The 21,294-nt window shown below is 42.4% G+C and overlaps 1 protein-coding gene across 1 annotated transcript in view; it reads left to right on the forward strand.

The window, feature by feature from the left end:
• NCKAP5 (NCK associated protein 5) overlaps positions 1 to 21,294 on the forward strand; it is a 647,654-nt gene that overhangs the window by 254,585 nt on the left and 371,775 nt on the right. The gene's annotated exons all lie outside the window — the stretch shown is intronic.

Consider the following 21,294-nt stretch of genomic DNA (forward strand, 5'->3'; position numbering starts at 1 on the left):
ACACTGTAATATATAGGGAGGAAAGTGCTAGATCTTATGCAAGCAGAGCTGCACTAAGTCCATTTATATTTCTTGTGCATTGCATGATTTAAGCCATGGTTTCTACCCTCCTTCAGACTGCTACTTTAAATTGAATAGAATGGAAAGGGCAAGATAGGAGGTGGTTCGTTCTCCCTGATCTTTTCTCTTTCTTTGTTGTTTCCTATGCCCCTTAATGTTAGCCATGACAATTTGGCATCAATCTGCTTGTCATCTGCCCTCTCTCATTTTGTTGTAGAAAATTTGCTTCTGAAGGGAATTGGACTATGAGAACAGGAGGAGTGGAGTACGAAGTCCACTCATGATAATTACAGTGGGATAGCCATCTTAATCTATTGTAGATAAATAAAACATAAATCCAGTGGCACCTTAAAGACTAACAAAATATTTGGCAGGGTATGAGCTTTCGTGAGTCACTGCTCACTTATTCAGATACAGCTAGAATAGGAGTCCATCTGTCTTATTTATTGGAAAGTAGAGTGATTTCAGGTGTTGAATGACATTAAAAGGCAAATGACAATAGCAAGTGAATGACAATCGCAGGTATAATTGGATTTAGGTGAGATTTGCAGAGGGGTAATAGGCATGGAGAAGTTAGCATTGGTAATGAGACAGGAAACCTAGGTCTTGATTCAATCCAGGTGGCAGCTACAAACATGGATGGCTTCAAGAGGGAACTGGATAAACACATGGAGCAGAGGTCCATCAGTGGCTATTAGCCCCAAGGTATAGATAGGAACTCTCAGTCTGGGGCAAGTGATGCACTGTATTCTTGGTGCTGGGGGGGGGGGCAACAGTGGGAGGACTTCTAGTGTCCTGGCCTCACTGCTGGACCTCCTGATGGCACCTGGTATTTTTGGCCACTGTGTGACAGAGTGTCGGACTGGATGAACCATTGGCTTGATCCAAAATTGGCTTCTCTTATCTTCTTATCTTGAGCTTCATCATAATTTGCAATTCAGCAGTCTCTCTTTCTACTCTCCCTTTGAAATTCCTTTATAAGAGAACTGGTACTTTCAGGTCAGCAACTGAATGTCCTGGAAGGTTAAAATATTCCCCCACTGGTTTTTGAATGTTGTGGTTCCTAATGTCAGACTTATGTCCATTAATTCTTCGTCAAAGGGACTGGCCTGTTTGTCCCATGTAGAGGGTGAACGGGCATTATTGACATGTGACATACAGACAGACTAACATGGCTACCCATCTTGAGCTTACATTTGTTCTAGTATGGGTTTTTTGTGAGTCAGAGCTCACTTCTGCAGATACAATGGAAAGAAAACAATTTACCTGATTTTTAGAAAGTTGCAGAAGGGGATGGGGAGTGAGGGAGGAGTTGATCAAATCAGGTGTTATCCTCTAGATAGCAAGTCTATTTTTGTCCAGCTCCTCCCCCTTTCCTCTCCCCTTATGCAACTTCCTAACAATGAGGTAAATGATTTTCTTTCTTTCTACTGTATCGGAGGAAGCAAACTCTTACGAAAGCTCATACTGGAATAAATCTTGTTGGTCTTTAAGGTGTCTCTGGACTTCTGTTTTGTTCAGTCTAGTATTTATTGTTTATCATTCACTGAAATCCATTTAATGCTATGTTACAGACTTTTACAGATGTTACAGATTTTTCTTAAATAAATCTCATGAAGTTGGTGCTCTGATACATCCATTTGAGAGCAACCTGTTTCTTGCCTCTGCACATTCACTAATCACCTGTAGTGGTTATTCATGGTAGCAATTTATCATGGCTCTAACTACTGTTTGAATTGCTCATGTTTCCCTATGCTTTTTCAAACAGCAAGAGTTTAATTCTGTATCGGCCTCAACTGGGAAGTAGTTGTCGACAGGGTTACAAGCTTAACAACATTGACATAGGCCCTGATAGAGAGAAGGCAACTGTAGCTTCTTTTGCCCATTCCTTCATCAGTTCTGTTGTCTGTCTCTCACATGCTGGACAGCTGGTAAGGATACATACAAGTAATGGGAACAGGGAGGGAATGGGAGGAAGAGCCACATTTGCAGTGTCTTCCATTGTATAAAGGAATTGAAGGACCCATTCAAGACTGAAACACAGCAACTTAATTGAACTGGACGTTCAAATCCGCATGAAAGAAATTTGGGACTGTGTTTCCTCTCCTTGCATGTTATTTCCTCCCTTCCTTCCTGTATGGAGGTAAATGATCATTTGCTCTTGCATCATAATTGATATCCTATAGTCATTTGCTCTTGCATCGTAACTAATCTCCTATGGTATGTGCAGGTGCCCTAAATCAGAATTACAAACTATGAAAGAGCCCTAATTTTCAGGTCCTATTTGGAGAGCAAACACAAATCATAGTTTGTAAGTTCAGCCATAACAGCAAACCAAGGTTTACCTTCATTAATTCTGGAAGGAAGGAATATCAGCATATGAAAGAGGAGAAACAGGAGGGTACTCATGAGCCTCAGGTTCAGGCTGGTGATGTAACACCATGTCATGGTTTGACATTGCATATGATCAGAGTCTAGTTCTGTTCATCTTTGTTTTGCCCTTGGTATGAGAAAATGTTATATTCTCTGTATTGGTTGGCAAAGATAGATGGTGTCTTTGAAAATATATGTTACCCAAATGACATACCTTTTCAAAGAAGGTAGTTCGACTCCAGGAGTTCTACTTTGGAATCATTTGCTAATATATTTGCTCCTATTTTGCTCTGACTTCTCTTGGGAAACCTAAATTTTGGATCTTCAAGCATTAATCTTTGGATCTTCAAGCACTAAGGCTGGGCAGATGTCAACTTCATGATAGTAAGAATGGATCCAGCTACTCCTCTTATCTTCATGGAGAGCGTCCTTTCAGCCTAAAAGCCTCCTCTTCCAGCAGCAGTTCCACCATCCAAAACGCTATTTTTTCTTATATCACATTTATCTACGATGTTCTTGTGTCATTCTATAATGCTGGTGGGTCAATTCTACTGAAAATATAATTTTATGAATTGTGAACTAATGTCTGTCAAAAGTTATATGTAGCACAAATATTTTACAAGATTTATCTTTTCTTAATTAAAAAAAAACATGAGATCTTGTGTATCTTAATATTTATGGAACTGGGTGCATACCAGTTGCTAAGTTTCTACTAGACTGGTTCTTCAGTCTGTCTGGGTACTTAGAGAACATCTCATTATTTGCTTTTGTGGTTTAAATAGAATTGTGGTTTATTGAGAATTAGGAGAATGGAGAATTAAAAGATTATATTGAGCAAGTAAACTTTCTTAGTAATTGAAACCAAAGCATAACCTGAAATAGAAAGTTTACTTTGAAATCTCATCCTTTAGGCAGCATACACACTGAAAACCACAATTAAATAGTTTAGCCAAGGAGGATTTAAATGGAAAAGAAAACCAAGATGATATTTGCCAGTCAAACAGCATTCACAAATGATGCCAGTGGTCCTGAGAGAGTGCACAATTAACCTTTTATCAGACCTATATCAAGTGTCTTCAAGGTTGCAGTATTTCTCTGTGGAAAGCTAATTTTTGAAACCTGAGGCTAAATAATTATGTGGAGAATAATGCGTGATGATTTGGGCAGCAGAGAAATTATTACAGTGGTTTGATTATTGCATCCGATTGGCCAGATACATTAAAAAAAATTAGCCCAAGGATTTCTTTAACTTATTATCAAGTAATACCTTAACTGGAGGCCATAATGTGGTTTTTGATCCTGTTTTATTTCTGTAGACCAAACACCATTTTTCTGCATTACATTTACTATACCTTGAGCCTTTAATGTGATTAAAATGTTGAGGTTTTGTGCTTAGCATATAAAATCAAGTTTTATATAAAGCCTATTCACAGTGTACTTTTCTTTGTCCCCCCCACTCCCTGCCCACCCCAAAAATTCTGCCTAAAAGTAGACTATATTTAACATTTATATGCATACAAATTTCTGTCTCCACACCCCATTTGGATGACTAGGATAATAGAGTAGATAAGAGAATATGTTTGGCATCTTAGTACACTGATACTGAAATGATAGAAGGATTGGAATATACATCTGTTGAAGCCATAATGCCTTTGATGTCATTAGATAAATGTGATTGCTTTTGATACTTTGGTTGAGTCATATTTCAGGCTGTTCTCTGGCAGCATATACATTAACAAACATTTCCTCATTTCCTGGCTTTTTTCCATTCTGAAACTGAGTGCAGTGTACTAGGAGCTTTCTCACCAGGCACTTGCCAAACCAATACCTCCTTAGCTTCAGCAAGTTTGTGGTATCCTATGCTTTTGAGCTCTATGACCAATATAAATATTCCATTCTGAACAAACAAAAATGGTCTCCCAGTCTGGCACTGTGCTTTGTTTGAGCCTAGTGAAACTTTAAGGCTTCAGATAGAAGTTTGGCTGTTATTATGTGGCAACCCATATAGGTTATGATGAGATAGATTTCCTAGCTGCTGTTGAACATACCTGTATTTTAATAGGTGTCACTTTGTGTGACCATTGAAAATGAGTGAACAAAATATCCACAGTATCCATGATTTGACACTGCTTCTCAGGCCAATTTTACATAGTTAGAAGTGCACCCTATGCTGGCTGCACTAATAATGTAACTCTCTGTCAAATCACATCAGGGTCCTGAAGAACTTGTTACAATTCCACATGTTTCGCCAAGCATATGGTTAAGGACAGCAATGATTTTTAACAGCAATCAAATCTATCACTTGCCTCCTCACTCTCCTCATGTTAATGTTGATGGGGCACCATGTAGCCTTATGTTTTTGTGATAGTAGATGTGGAGACCTGCAAGGAACTTGCGGGAGCAGCTATCCCATTCCCCCCACACACCTCTGCTTCTTCCCCTCTCACCCTACTTCTCTCACATACTTTCTCCTTCCTGCCACCCCTTTTCTCTCTCTCTTTCTCACTCTCTCTCTCTCTCTCTCCCCTCCGTGCCTGTCACGTCCTTTCTGTCCCTAACCCATCACTCTCCCTGCCTGTCACTCTCCTGGTCTCCTACTACTCCAGCCCTCACCTGGAGGCTGGCAACATTAGTTCCCCTGGAGGAAATGACTGCTTTGGAGGGTGGAGTCTATGGCATTATATCGGTCTGAAGTCTCTTCCTGCCTCAATCCTTACTATCGCCAGGCTCCACCCCTCAAATATCCAGGGATTCCTCAACCTGGAGTTGGTATCCCTATCTTCTTTCCCCAGCCAACCTACGTTTATCTGCCCCTCTGTCTTCAGCTTTCCATTTCCTTTCCCCCTGCAACTTCTACTAAGAAAAACTATGGTCTTTCTCCACAGTGGGGACTAAAGCAGTTTACATTATTCTCTCCTTCTTATCCACACCCTATGAGGTAGGTTAGGCTGAAAGTATGTGACAGGGCCAAAATCACCCAGTGAGCTTCCACAGCAAGATGGGGATCTAAACCTGGGTCTATCCCCTCACCTTTGTTTCCTCCCCTCGGCCCCTACTTCTTTGTCTCTCATACTTTTGCCACCTTGCCACCCTTTTTCTTACTCTCTTCCCATGCCTGTCACTCTGTCTGCCCCCACACAAATCTCTGTCTCTCATTCTGCCCCTATCACTCTCTTTCTGTCCTTCTACCCGGCACCCATCCCCAGCATCCTCTCTTTCTTTCTATCTGCCCCCCCTGCCAAGGCTTCCCTCCCCCCTCGTTTTCCTTGCAAGCTCTCCCGGAGCTGTTCTGGGCAGGCCAGCTGACCTTTCCTCCACTCCCTCACTGGCTCACCTGGAGCAGCTCTGGACGGGGCCCTCATAGTTCCTCAGTGCTGTTCTCAGCTCTGGGGCAAACTCACTGCACACCCCCCCACACACTTTCTCCCTTGCTTTCGCTGACCCCTAGAACTTGTGGAAGCAGCCGTCTTATTTCCATTATCTTTTATTCCTCCTCTCTCACTCCATTTCTCTGTGCCTCTGTCTTTTCTCCTCACTCCCTTTCTTACTTTCTGTCTCTATATTAGCAGCAGTTTGTTCAGCCCCCCTCCCCTGCAACTTCGCCACCTCAGCCGCTCGCCTGGCCGCTGAGTCTCTTCTGTGCCATGGTGGCTGCCACTCACCTCCCCCCTTGCCACCACCGCTGCCACCAGCTTCACTGCCTCGGTGGCTCTACTGGTTCCTCGCTGGCTTCATCTTCTGCCTTCCATTCACTTTGCTGCCTCTTTGCCTCCTCAACAGCACCATCAACTCCTCCCCCATCCACTCCGCAGCTCCAACGGCTCCTCCCAGCATTCTTAGTGGTGGCTTCCCTTGGGTTCCTGAGTCTTCTAATGGGGATCAGTAAGTACGTTTTCTGTGCATGTGTAGAAAATGCTGTTTTACTTTTGGAGGGATTTAAGTATCCCCCGTATATTTTTTAAAAACATGTCGGAGTTTTCTGCACAGCTGGGCAGTGCCCCAAGTGCGCAGGAATTTCTGTTGAGCCTCCATGTGCCCCAGATTTGCAGATTTAGATATCTGCATAGAGGGGGCATGTTGGCTATCTCCCTTATATATAAAAGCTGAATGGTGGTGGCACTTCTCTAGAACATTTCACATGCTCCGAAATTGGTTGGTGCCCTGGTGTGTCACTCAGAATCTGTCCCTATCCACTGGCTGCATTGCTTGAGTCTCGCCTCCAACATTCTAAACAGTTTGCTGTTCCTCTACCCCCCATAGCCAGTCAGAACACAGAGGTTATTTGCATATGCAGCCTCATTGGCCTTTGCTTCGGAACACAGAGGTCGTTTGCATATGTGACTTGATTGGCTTTTGCCTCTAACATTCTAAACAGTTTGCTCTTCAGAGGTAAAATGTGTCCAATCTCCAGGTGAGGGCTGGAGATCACTCAGAATTACAACTGCTTTCCAGATGGCAGAGATCAGTTCCCCTGGAGAAAATGGTGGGCTCTGTATCCTTATATGCTGCTGAGGTGGCCCCCGTATGACAGCCAATGTGACGTAGCAGTCAGGGCTTCAGAGCACGGGAAAGGCTGTAGGTGTGTAGGGGGTGGAAAGCTGAAGAGTGAAGGGGAAATAAAGGTAGGTTGATGACTGGCTGGGAAGGAGATAGGGTTGCCAATTCCAGGTGGGAAATTCCTGGAGATTTGAGGGATGGAGCCTGGAGAGGGTGAGGTTTCAGGAGGCATGGGAGCTCGGACATCTACAAAGCCATAGACTCCACCCTCCAAACCAACTATTCCCTTCTGGGAACCCATCGTTGTCAATCTCCAGGTGAGGACTGGAGATCACTCAAAATTACAACTGTTCTTTAGGTAGCAGAGATCAGTTCCTCTGGAAAAAATGGTGGACTCAATGTCATTATACCCTGCTGAGGTCGCCACAGCAAATTGACACCCGCCCAGAGCCCCTTTCTAGAGGTCGTTGTATTTATTTCCACAACGGGCCTTTTTCCTAGTACCTTGCAGCTCCACTGCTGAGCCCCATGAGGGGCCCGGCGGTGGACCTGCAAGGCTGGCGGGAGTGCAAGGAAGCCCCGCGAAGGCCCTCCCTGGCCCCAGGCAGGCAGGGGTGAGGAGAGGCAGGGAGGAAGCAACTTACCCTCCCTCTTCTCCTGCCTCCTCCTGGCTGAATGAGGGCCGGAAGCGGGGCGGCTGGAAGCAGGGGGCAGGGTTTCGTCATATGCCCCGCCCCCGGTACCTCACTTGCGGGAACTGTGTTCCCCCGCGTTCCCCCCCGAAATGACCTCTGACTCAGTGTCATTATAACCTGCTGATGTCGCCATAGCACCCGCCCAGAGCCTCTTTCTAGAGGCCGTTGTATTTATTTCCACAATGGTCCTTTTTCTTAGTTAGATATATAGATATTTGATTGTTCTATTTTTTCCTTGTTTTAAATTGTCGTACACTGCTTTGAGCTCGCTTTGCGGGGAGGGCGGTATAGAAATACAATGAAATAAATAAATAAATGAGCTATGCTTTTAGAACCTTCTGGATGGGCACAGTTACTGTGCCATATGTTATTCCTTGCTTCAGTTTCTGTAGCTTGGAAACACAACACATATGTCGGTATAATTCATGATTGCCTGTATAGGATTGGATCCTACTAGCTGGTACAAAAGAGTGGATGGATGATCTCACTCAGTTCCTTTTCTGCCCTGCAGTGCCATGTCCAGTGTGGCCTTTTTTCCATGTGGGTTTGATAATGTCCAACAGACGTGCAGTTGTGTGCATGGTTAAAATGGTTCAACAAGGCAATCTGGATATGATTGTACCAAGTTTCTCTTTGTGTAGTGTTTTACTAATTGTAGGAGTAAATCTTTATGCAATCATACATATAATGACATCAAGATTGTTTTCTTGCAATGTTTCATCAATGCATGTATGTGTATCAGTACCATAGACCAAAAAAAGGGGGGGGGGGATATGAACTGAAGATACTGAAATCTGTAGGAAATTGTACAAACTGTGTTCCTGAAATTTATTTTAGCAGTTCTCCAAGATGAAAAAGAATTTAGGAGTCATGGAACTCAGTGCACAGTAGATATTTGAACTAGTGAAGGAATGAAATGGCAGAAATACATTATTCCTGTTGATAATGACTCATTGCCAGTTGCATTGCAATGTGTCCAGGGGCCAGTACATCGGCCAGATTTCAATAAATGTTGATGACTGTTAGTATTTAATTAGAAGGGCATCCAGGCTGCCTCTATACATTTTGGTTATAAGTAATTCCTATGAATTATAACATGTCTAGTTGTGACAGACTGCACTTGGCCAGTTTGGTGTAGTGGTTAAGTGTGTGGACTCTAATCTGGGTGAACCGAGTTTGATTCCCCACTCCTCCACTTGCCCCTGGCTGGATGACTTTGGGCAAGCTGTAGTTCTGATAAGAGCTGTTTTTGAAAAAAGAACAGTTTCTGTCAGAGCTCTCTCAGCCCCACTTACCTCACAGAGTGTCTGTTGTGGGGAGGGGAGGGGAAGGGAAAGGAGTTTGTAAACCACTCTGAGACACCTTTGGGTAGTGAAGGGTGGGGTATAAATCCAATCTTCTCCTCCTCCTCCTCCTCTTCAAGCTTAGAAGTGCTGTACAAACAGGTAAAGGACTGTGAAGGGTTAATTCATCACAGAGCCAGAGCACCTTGAGTGGCAGGCTGCTTCTAGAAGTCTGATTGGTTAGCATCAGTTGAACAGAGAAAGACTTCTGAACTGCATGCTGAGGAGGATTCAGTCTGAATTCAGCCCTGAGATTAGTTTAACACAGATGGAGAACTGGGGGAAGATGGCAAGAGGAGTGGGTAGTTAGGAGAAGACTTCCATTTGGGCCAAGAAAAGGGGATAGATCTTCTAATGAGAGAAGAAATTTCCCAACCCAGTCAAAACAGGGAGATAGCTCTGAAGAGTGGAGAGATCCCTAGTCTGGTGGTGTTAGAGACTGCCTTGTGAAATTTTAAGAGCCAAATAAAACTCAAGAAGAGTACTGGTGTGTTTAGAGAAGGGGTTTGGGTACCAGATAGAGTGTACCAGCCTTCTGGACCAAAAGAGTCAGTGAATGCTCAAAGAAAGTGTACTGGAGTGTTTGGGAAACACTGGAACAAAAACCTCTCATCTTAAAGATACTAAGTCACTGGGAAAAGCTTATGAAACTCCCAGTAGCCTGAAACATATGAACTAAAGTGTGTGCATATACTGATTCACTTCAGACTTCTGTATTGAGTTACCTCAGAAATGTCATTCCTGATTTCACCTGAGCCTTCCTCCCTATTTTTAATAAAATATTTTGTAAATTTGGAATTTCAAAATGCCTTGAGTGCCATTTAAGTTAAAGGGTCCTCTCAATCCTTCCCTCTGGTTTCTGGGCTGAGCCAACAGCCAAGATATCATACTGTGACAGGGTGGGACAGCCAGAGTTCTTCATGAAAGAAGAAAACAGATACGTAGGGTGGCTCAGACAGGAAGGGAAAGAAAAACAGAGGGAAAATCTTGCCACTGAGGAAGGGAAGGGAACGGGGTGTCATAGTAATAATCACATGATTCTTCTAAGTTTGGATTTAAAGCTAGTTTACATGAGATTTCTATCGAATTAGAACTGTGACCAATCTCCTTATAGTTTTAATTAGGGCTTTTTTTAATGTGACGGTAACAGTTCCCACCCCCCAAGTTATCCTAGAGTACTTAATCTTAGGCAATTTTTATGGCTAGCAAGGATGTGCATGTTGAGGGTGATCTTTATATTTAAGTATTAGAATATGAAAAATTTACAGACATTCATTCCCAACTTTGTTAAAATATGTTTCTACTTTATATTGGATACGAACATATACCATATACACCTATACACAAGATACAAAACAAAAGATTACTGTTTTGTTAGTTCTGTTATGTATTTCTTACATTGGTGTTACTGGTGGTAAACCCAACTAGACACAAGAATTAAGAAACTGTAAGTGAAAACACAACCAACAAGAGTCTGGGCTTTTACAAAATTATCCAGTGGTAGATAGGCATTGAGGACTACATGGGGTGCTGAGAATGGGAAAAATGCGTTTAGAAAGCACTGTGTCTTTAGGCCACCAAAGACTGTCCATTTAGGGGCTTCCTTTGCTTTCCCCATTTAGCATTAGTCAATAAATGCATTCTTAGTTGGATGTTGTAATAGGATAGAAACTGTACATACTTAAATGCTCTCAAAGGGCTGTTGAAATCACTGCACTTAAACCATGCCTCTTGATATCATGGAAATAAAGTCTTGATTTAGAAAACAATATGAGCAACCCAGCAAGGGTGAGACAGAACACATGCATAAATCACCCTGAAACAATGGAAATAAAGTGCATACTTGAATACTTGCGTTCCATTTATTCCAATAGGAGTAAGATACACTTTTTGCTAAACTTCACCCAGTGAACACAACATAAAAACAATGTCACACATTAAATTAACAAGATTTAATGTATGGTTGATAATATTCACTGTGTTTTCCTGTGCCATGACTTCATGTTACATATCTAAAGAAGCAGGATAGAATGTGCTGGAGTTCCTGTTTCACATTTAACAACCTGATATGAAAAAATAGTGTTGTTCTTCATAACCCCACAAGTTGGTGTTAGGAGTCTGTCTGCAGAAAAGGTTTTCTGAATATGCCTACCTCTTGGACTAGGAACTATATCATTGCTGTGCTGCTGGCATCCAGCATCTGAGTCTGTGGACGGAAACTGACAATGGGAACCATGGGAATATTTACAGATAACTAGTGCCATCAATTTTAACTTGCTTGGAGTGGGGATTTATACCAGAGGAAGTAAAAGTAGGAAAGAAGGGGGTGTGCTTAGCTTTTTCAACATTTCTCCCAAAATGTGATTAGTGTCTGCTGACACTACTTGTCCATCTTGACAGCAAACTGTGTATCTCACGGCCATTCCATTGCTGGGTGTACGTATGTCTGGCTTGGAAGCAGAATATTAGTAAGAGAAATCAGGCTTGTGCACTGAGTACTCACTTTTGGAAATCTTTAACACTGTTTACTTTGAACATAAGATTATATCTTCTCTAATAACAAGGTTAAGCAGAAATCCTGCATTTCAAGCAAAATAGTGTATCTAGAACCTGGAAGAGCTTTCCAATCACACTTTGGCAAATAAGTTATACTTATTTTGAGACATATTGATTTCTAACTATGAGTTCTAATTGTCAAATAATTATGTACGCTCTCTACATGGGGCTGCCCTTGTCACAAATCTGGAAGCTGCAGCTAGTGCATAATGCCATGGCCAGGCTTCTGATGGGCCTTCCTAGATGGGAGCACATCTGGCCTGCGCTGAAGGCACTGCACTGGCTGCCAATATCATACCGAATTCGCTTCAAGGTGCTGGTACTTACCTTTAAAGCCCTATATGGCCAGGGTCCGACATACCTGAGGGACCGCCTTTCCCCATATATACCCCAGAGAGCTATTGCTGGCTAAGCGCCGTAACAATAAAAAATTCTAAAAAAAAAAGTACCCCAGAGAGCACTACGGTCAGGGTCACAACACCAATTGACCCTCCCAGGCCCCAAGGATGTCAGGCTTGCTGCTACCAGGGTCAGGGCCTTTTCAATGGCTCCATACTGGTGGAATGAGCTCCCAGAAGAGATCAGGGCCCTGCAGGATCTTCTACAGTTCCGCAGGGCCTGCAAGACAGAGCTCTTCCGCCAGGCTTTCAATTAAGATTCGCCCTCACCACTACCACCAACATCTGTGGTTATGGGCCGGCCCCAGCTTTGTGATCGAGCCATACCATCGTGTGATGCCAGAAGATCACTGAGTCGGAAACTGTCTGCTTGTTACATCATATAGCATGCCATCTCAATTAATGATGGAATGATTATCATTACTAGCACTTTATAATTACCTGATTGTTTTAAAATGTTTTAAATGTTTTTATGTGGATTTTACGGTACCTTGTACTGACTAATGTAAGCCGCCCTGAGCCTGTTTGCGGGGAGGGCGGGATACAAATGGAATAAATAATAAATATAATGGAGTGATTATACTGATATCAGCTGCTTGGTATATGCTGGCCATAACATTTTCTATCTTACTTGGGGGTTGATGTTACAAAAAGCAAACACAGTTACACAAACATCTACCTGGTAGTCCATGTGCTTAGATTTATTTATCTCATACCAGAGTGTGACAGGATGCTGTGAGAGATATATTTACAGAGAGTCATGCTTAAGGGCATTCTTTTCCATTCAGTTCATGATCAACAGTATCTCTGAACAGGTTTTAATTTCCTTTTACCCATTATAGTGCATTGAACTTACATGATCCGTTTTTCCTGCATGCATTATATTACTTTTTGTGTCATTATTTGCTTTATTCTTTAGATTTGATTAACATTTGCCTGGTTGGTTTGTATGCTTTTCAATATAAATGTTTGAATACTTGTTGAACATACTTATGTAAACAGGCAAGAATCTGTTTCAGGCATATCTTGAGAATCTGTTTCAGGCAAATCTTGAGGAACATCTCATGAGTTCTGCCCATGAGGAACTTTAATGCTAAATCTCTGTTGGGCCAAAGAGTAATTATAGCTATACATATAGCTTTCACTGTCCATATTGGGTAAACTTTCATATGTAGTTCTATAATTAACAGGGAAGCTATAGGATATTACATATATGATCAAAATAATCCTTACAATAGCCCTGAGAGTAGATGAGTATTATTATCCCTGTTTTTGGAGTGGATGCAGGTTAACAAACTGATGCTTAATCTCAACATGATGGAAGTGCTAATAATGGGGAGAAAGTCTAACCTGGGATTGAAGGTGTCATCCATTGTAGATGGAGCTGCATTTGCCTTGAAGAGACAAGTGTAAATTCAGTGGATGCGTCCTGCCTCATACCTCTCCAGACTTTAACTATCTGTGCCAATTGAAAAGCTGCTCCTGAGTCACTCTCCAGAATGGTATGGGATGTAGCTCATTGCATAAGAGTGTTGGGGATCCAACCCATTAAGTTTTCAATTTGAAACAATGACATGGGCCTCCCATGGAATTTACATTTTGAATCCAGCTTTCTACATCCAGCAGATAAAATGCATCCTGCACAAAGGAGAAATTTACTTTCCTGTAACCAGGCCAAGAAATGGAAGACAAAGCAGTAAGTCAGTCTGGATTGTTTGTTTATATCCCACATGTTTATACTGTTTGTTTATATCCCATCTTCCTGGCTCAGGGTGGCTTACAAATAATAATTAAAGATAGTGCAATTTAAAATAACAAACTAACTTCCCAATAACCCCCTCCCACAAGATATACCTAAGTTTATACTCCATGAAAAGCCCTGGCAAATAACATGGCCTTGTAGCTAGAAATGGGAAAGAGATGGATATCCAGGTGATATTCAGTGGATATCCAGGTGATATTCTTTTTTAAAAATAAATTTTCATTGAAATACTCCTTTTTAGAACTCCTTCCACCTAAGAAAGTTGGGAATAGTGCCTGCATTGGCCTACCAGAGTTCATTATAGCATTAATTTTTCAATACTAGTGTGTTGCAGTTGAAGAAGGTAATATAACAGAATACTTAAGAGACTCAATGTCAAAGTAAAATTAATTCACACAGCCATGGTTGTATAGTTAATATCTGTCTGCTACAGAATAGTTGACCAGTGGGGAATCCTTTAGCTTGTAATGGACTGGTTAAATACCTACTTGCTTTTTAGATTGCACTGCAAGCAAGTTTACCACTGGAGCTATCATGAATTGTGTCCTTAGGCCTGTCAAGCTCACATTATAATCATGTTATAGTTTTAGTTGGGTTTTAATTTTATTAAAAGAATCCTCTGCCAACATGTATGGTAATATTTTTTTATTCGTAGTTAAAAGAGCAGTTTAACAGTTAAATTACATGCTTCGAGTAGTTGTGGAAACCTTGAGGTTTTCAAGGAAAGAGGTTGCACTGTTATCTTTCAGGGCTGCTTTTAATATACATAATCTATTTCAGGGTGGTTGGACCTTGTGACCTTGAAGTGTTGTGAGCCTGTACTTACATTTATGCCTTGCATTGACACTTTCTGGGAAAACAGTTTACCTGTGTGTGCTGTGGAAGTATATCAGAGTCTTATAATGTGCAATTCTTGTTAGGAAGATGATATTTGACACTTATCATGTATAGGCCAGGTGACAATACAATGAAAGTACTTCTCTGCATTTGCCTTCTGTCCTTCATCCAAAAAGCTCAGGGCAACATCCGGGGACTTCTGTTCACCTTATACCTTGAAGGTCCTTGAAATCCTTGCAGCCCAGGCATGCTGCCTTCACAGAATGCGGCTTTTTGGAATTTTAGTTGATGAATCAATTGGATTTTGAACTGAGCAAACAGTTCATTCAATGATTAAATTTGAATATATTTGCATGTTACCAAAATCCTCTTGTGATTTTGAGAAATACATAGAAATATATTAGCAAAAGCTAAAGGAAAGGGCACTTTCTTTTTTCTTTTCCTATCAGGGTACACTACAGGTAAAAAATAGGCTTAAAATCAGTATGACCTTGATTCTCAAAGTCATCGCAACCTTATCGATCAAAATTTGACTACTGACAATTAATCAGCTAAACCTTTAGTTAAATAATCTATTAAACCAATTACAGTTTGGGGCTCTATTGTATTAGATTCCAAAATAGTTAGCCTCAGAGTGAATGCAAACACACCAGATATTGGGAAAGGATTTCTTTTGACAGGCCAGCTCTCCTCCCAGTGTTCTTGTACACTAGGTCAGAGCAGTGCTGCTCATGCAAGCTATGTGTGATAGCATTCTAGAGATATAAAAACAATTATATATATGCTTGCTATTTATCAAAAGGTTTACTTTACCAAAGACTTTATGGAGGAGAAATTCCTACTTGGTATGCAGAATAGTGTGGAATGATGAATTGGTCTCTACATCAGGAGTGAAAAAAACCACTTTACTACTCATGGGCAGAGAGGAGCTTTTGTTTTATTTACTTATCACAGCTTTAACCTTTGCTTCTTCCAAGGAGTTTCAAGTGTCATAAAACAACCTTGTAAGGTAGCCTAGTCTGCCAAACAGTGGACTTCCTAAACTGCTTAGTAGTGTTTTTCATTGTTGTTGTTGTTTGTTTTTAAGTTAAGCTGGGGTTTTTACAAGGTCTGGCTTGCTCCATCCAACACTGCCTACTACAACAAACTGATTTACAAGCCTTTGTCAGGATGAATTTAAAGTGGGATTTGTGTGTGTGTGTGGGGGGGGAGTTTTGATTCATAATCCTTGCAGAAGGAACAGATAACAATGGTTTGGGCACACTTTTCTATACCTTATCTATATCAAATGCTGTGCTTGCATTTTAAAAAGCCTGTAGCAAAATATCTCGAAGCCTATCACATTATAAAAAGTCCACATGACCACCAAATGGACTTGCCAGATGTGTTCTGGGAGTTCCCAACTGGGAACATGATTCTCAGGTGTGCATGGGCCAAATTCTGATCAGGACTATGGCATGCAAAGAGAAGGGCTTTGTCTTTACCTGCCCTTCCCTGTGTCTTCCCAATGTAAAATGGCCGTGGGGTGCTTATATTTGCATTTTGTTGAAACTTGTGTATACTGATGGCTACATGTAAGTATCTCCTTTGGGGGCACATGGTGGCTCCCCAGGGCCATGATATCTCAGGTAAGTAGAACTAGAGGAGCGGCTGAAGTCCCTTCTCCTTGCAAGTTCACAGCATGGAACTCCAGGTGCGCCTCTAACCCAAAGTCCTTGTGGTGACCATGTGTCCACCATGTGAGACTTAGTGTGGAAATTGGCTCTCAGTTTGATGATTAAGGCAGTTTAAAAATCTTCTGTAACTCAGACATTTTACATCCCTCCCCCCGGTAACTGAACATATTACAGGAGGCTGAAGTTGTTTGCCAATTGCCAGTTCCTTGTTCTTTCTTTATTTGTGGCTTATTTGTGAATCCAATAAAAAAACATTGAGGACCTAAAAATAAGATTTGGACCACCATAAATCATGCACCCCACATTCAGCGGGCTCTGCCCTTCGAAAGGACATATGTTTTTTTCCTGATTCAAAGCCCAGTTCTTGTGCCAGCTGCTCCAAAGTGGGTTGCCTCTGGACAAATAGACATGCAGGAACTGGGGTCAAGCTGCATCCCAAAACAATATTTGGACCACCCCAAATCACACATCTCCACACTCCAGAGACTGTCCCCTGCAATAGGACATACAGTGCTGCCCCATCCAGACTCTGAGCTTCTCTTTGGAGAATCACAAAGACGTCTGTTATTACAAATAAGATTTGAATAAGAAACTGGAAATGCTGCATGCCCTCTGCACCCCAAAATAAGGTTTGACCCACCACACATCATGCACCACCACGTTCAGGGACTCTGCACATCAAGAGGAAATAAACTGTTTCCTAGTCCAAAGCCTAGTTCTTGTGCCAGCTGCTCCAAAGTCAGGTGCCCTCAGGACAAATGGACATGCAGGAACTTGGGACCAAGCTGCACCCTAAAAAAATCTTTGGACCACCCTAAATCAAACATCAGCTCACTTTGGAGACTGTCCCCTGCAAGAGGACATATAGTGGTGATTGGTCCAAACATTGAATCAGGCACCATGAGTAGGGATGGGCATAGTTCAGTTTGTGGTTTATGGTTCAGCCCATGAGCCCATATGAACCAGGCAGTTTGTTAACGAATTGACCTGCTTCATATTGGTTCACGACCCATTTAAAGTTCAAACGACCACTTTCTGCTCCCTGCAGCTTTTTGTAGGGAACGGAAAGTGGGGGTTTCCAAACATCTGAGTGGCAGGACCACCACTCAGCTTTTTGGTCTAAATGGTTCCAAGCCATTTAAACCCTGCTTTCTGCTCCACATGAAACACCGTGGGGAGCAGAAATCAGGGGTTTCCAGACAGCTGAGTGGTGGGGAGTTCCCCGCTGCTCAGCTTTTTTTTTGTGAAGAGCAGAAAGTGGCTTTCTGCTCTTCACAAACCACCAAGACCTGCACAAAAATCCATGGAAATTTGTGGTGGTTCTTCAGTTCATGGACATTACTTCATGAACCACAATTAACTTTAGTTCATCAGCTGCTTCATGCCCATCCCTAACCACAAGCTTCTGTGTGAAGTTCCACCAAGAAGCCTGTATTGCAAAGAAGATTTGAATAAGGAACTGGATCGATTGCATGCCCTCTGCACCCCAAAATAAAGTTTGGACCACCACACATCATACAGCCCTGACGTTTAGGGGACTTTGCCCTTCAAGAGGACATACCCTGTTCCCTGGTCCAAAACCAAGTTATTGTGCCAGCTGCTCCAAAGTGGAGTGCCCCCAGGATAATTGCACAGGCAGACACGGGTCAAGCTGCACCTCAAAACAATCTATGGACCACCCAAAATCACACATCCCCACATTCCGGAAATTGTCCCCTACAAGAGGACACAGAGTGGTGACCCGTCCAAACACTGGTTCTGACACCATGAGCTTCTTTTTGGAGTGTCACCAAGAAGCCTGTATTGCAAAGAAGTTTTGAATAAAGAGCTGGAACGGCTACATGCCCTCTGCACCCCATAATAAGGTTTGGACCACCACACACCATACATCTCCAGCATTTAGGGGACTCTGCTATTCAAGAGAATATACACTGTTTCCTGGTGCAAAGTCCAGTTCTTGTCCCAGGAACTCAAGAGTGGAGAGCACCCAGAATAATTGCACAAGCAGACCCTAGGGCCAGGCTGCACCCCAAAACAATCTTTGGACCACCCCAAATCACATATCCCCACACTCCAGATACTGCCTCCTGCAAGAAGACATACAATGGTACCCAGTTAAAACACTGGTTCAGGCACCATGTGCTTGTGTTTGGAGTGCCACCAAGAAGTCTGTTATTACAAAGATGTTTTGAAAAAGGAACTGAAACAACTGCATGTCCTCTGCACCCCAATATAAAGCTTGGATCTCCATACATTATACCCTTCAACATTCAAGGGACTCTTCTCTTCAAGAGGATATATGCTGTTTCCTGGTCCAAAGCTCAGTTCTTGTGCTAGTTGCTCCAAAGTGGAGTGCCCCCCAGGACAATCACACAGTTTTCAAAGGCAGCCCCACATAGAATGCACTGCAATAACCTAAACTAGATGTAACCAGGGCATGTACCACAGTATCGGATCTTTCCTGTCCAGGAATGGCCACAGTTGGCTAATGAAGCTGGTGTGCTAGTTGCTCCAAAGTGGAGTGCCCCCCAGGACAATCACACAGTCAGACACTGGAGTCAAGCTGCACTCCAAAATAATATTTGGACCACCCTAAATCACACATCCGCACACTCCAGAAACTGTCTCCTATAAGAAGAAATATAGTGGTGCCCAGTCCAAACATGTTACTGGCACTATGAGCTGTTTGGAGTGCTACAATGAACTTTAGTTCATCAGCTGCTTTGTGCCCATCCCTAACTATGAGATTCTATTTGTTTTTTTTAATTATTTAAAGGCTTTATTCGCTCTCCTAAAAAGGAGAGATATTTCGCTTAATTGGAAAAATAGGGAGGGTATATAGTGGGAGAAAGAGAAAGCTGAGTGATATTTTAACTAGTATATTAATCTGTTAGTAGTGTCCAAATTTTTTTTCTTAGGCTTCTTCTGTGTCCAGTCAAACTTCTTTCTTCAAACCGGTTAAACACATTATCTATGTTAGTATGTTAGTAGTGTTCTTGTGAGTCCAAATTTTTTTTCTTAGTCTTCTTCTGTGTCCAGTCAAACTTCTTTCTTCAAACCGGTTAAACACATTATCTATGTTAGTATGTTAGTAGTGTTCTTGTGATGCTCTGTAAATAAAGTCTCTTCAAAACGCTTTCAGAACCAATCTTTTGCGTGCTGGCTTCTTTTAAACTCCAAATTCATGAAGGAACTTCTTCTGCTTCCATCTCTCCGGCTTGTCCACTCCTCCTCCGGGTCGCTGTTTTCACTTTCAGTTTATAAGCTGTAGATGCCGCAATCCTTGCTCTTTCGTGCCACTTCAAAAGATCTCTGGCTTGGAGAATGGATTTCTCCTTTTATCATCTTTCGCTTTTAAAATGCTGCCATTCTCTTAGCTAGATCTTCTTTCCGCAACTGTTGACTTTTAAAAGCGCTTTTAAGGGCCCTTTCTCGCTTGTCACAGTTCATCTTTTCTCACAGTTTCCAGTCAAGGTCACAGTCATAAGCAATCCGTTTATTCAACAGCCGGTTCTTACAAAAAATAACACGCCCAGACCGGAAGCTCCTCCTTTCTTGTTCGCTTGTCTTTTAACCCAGCTCCGACATCTTGTTATTTTTGTTTACTTTTAACAAAGTTCTTAAATCGCGCTTTAAAGAAACAGAAATTTTCCAGCTTTGTTCCCAATGCATCAAAAGAAATCACCACTATTCGCACAGTCCATTCTCCCCCCCCCTTTTTTCCTCGCTAAGAATCACTATGAGGTTCTATTTGGAGTGCCACCCAGAAGCTTGTATTGCAAAGAAGATTTGAATAAGGAACTGGAATGGCTGCATACCCTCTGTACCCCAAAATAAGATTTGGACCACCACACATCATACCCCCCCAAATGTTCAGGGGACTCTGCCCTTCGTAAGGACATCTCCTATTTCCTGGTCCAAAGCCCAGTTCTTTCCTGGTCCAAAGCCCAGGACAATCGCACAGACAGACACTGAGGTCAAACTGAACCCCCCAAAAATCTTTGTACTACCCTAAATCACACATCCCGATTCAGTGGTGCCCAGTCCTAACACTGGTTCTGGACCACAACCTTTTATTTGGAGTGCCACTAAGAAGCCTGTATTGCAACAAGTCAAGTCAGTAGAACGGGGCGTGGCGTCGGAGCGAGTAATGGCGGACGCTAGAGCTTAAAGCTCCCTGATCTTTTCCCCCTTCAATCGTCCAAGCCTACAGAAATCTGAATTCTTGCACCTTATCGACCTACTCCCAGCAATGGGAAAAAACGGTGGTCCGAAAACTCGACAAAACTCGACTGTAAGTAAAGGCGTTTCGTCCTATTTCTCAACAACGGCCAAATCGGGCCCAGATACAGCCGCACCTAACTCTCCACCTAAAATGGCGCCCGTTATCACCGAGCACCAGCCTGAAGGCATTTCTGTGTCGCGCCAAGAGTTTCATGACTCCCTGCAGAACTTAGAACTAAACATGACCGCGCACATGTCCACAACTATGACAGAGTTGCTGAAACCACTTACTTCCCAACTCGCTGAATTGAAACAATCTGTAATTCAAATCAGCCAAACCGCCGAAATGGCGATGGAGGCAACGCTAGCCCTGCAGGAAGACTCCCAATACTTCTACAAACAAGACGATTGGGTCACCGATAAAATCATTATGTTGGAAAATCAATTAAAAGCGAATCACATTAAGTTTCGAGGGATTCCCGAGAATATTGAACAGAATTACGAACTGAAAATTTTTTTGGCTGAATGGTTGGCGGGAATTCTTCAGTTGGAAGACGGGGTAGCAGCACCAAAAACAAAATATTTTCCACTGCAAGATCTAAAGGTTTTTTGCCAATGGAAGAGTCCAAAATTCTGGTCATGCAGGACTTGTCCGCAGAAACGCTATCCAGAAGAAAGACACTGAAGCCCATTACTGTGATTCTCAACAAAGCCAAAATACGTTATAGATGGGTCTCGTTTTATAAGCTGCAAGTCGTTCAAGAGGGAACCCAATTCAACGCCTTTGACTACGACTCCGGGATCAAGCTGCTTCAAGACCTCCAGCTTCCATTACCTCTGGAACAGCCGACGGAATCATCCAGAGACCACCGT

Source organism: Gekko japonicus, unplaced genomic scaffold (genome assembly GCF_001447785.1).
Source record: "Gekko japonicus isolate JY-2015 unplaced genomic scaffold, Gekko_japonicus_V1.1 scaffold116, whole genome shotgun sequence".
In the NCBI taxonomy this organism is placed as follows: domain Eukaryota; kingdom Metazoa; phylum Chordata; class Lepidosauria; order Squamata; family Gekkonidae; genus Gekko; species Gekko japonicus.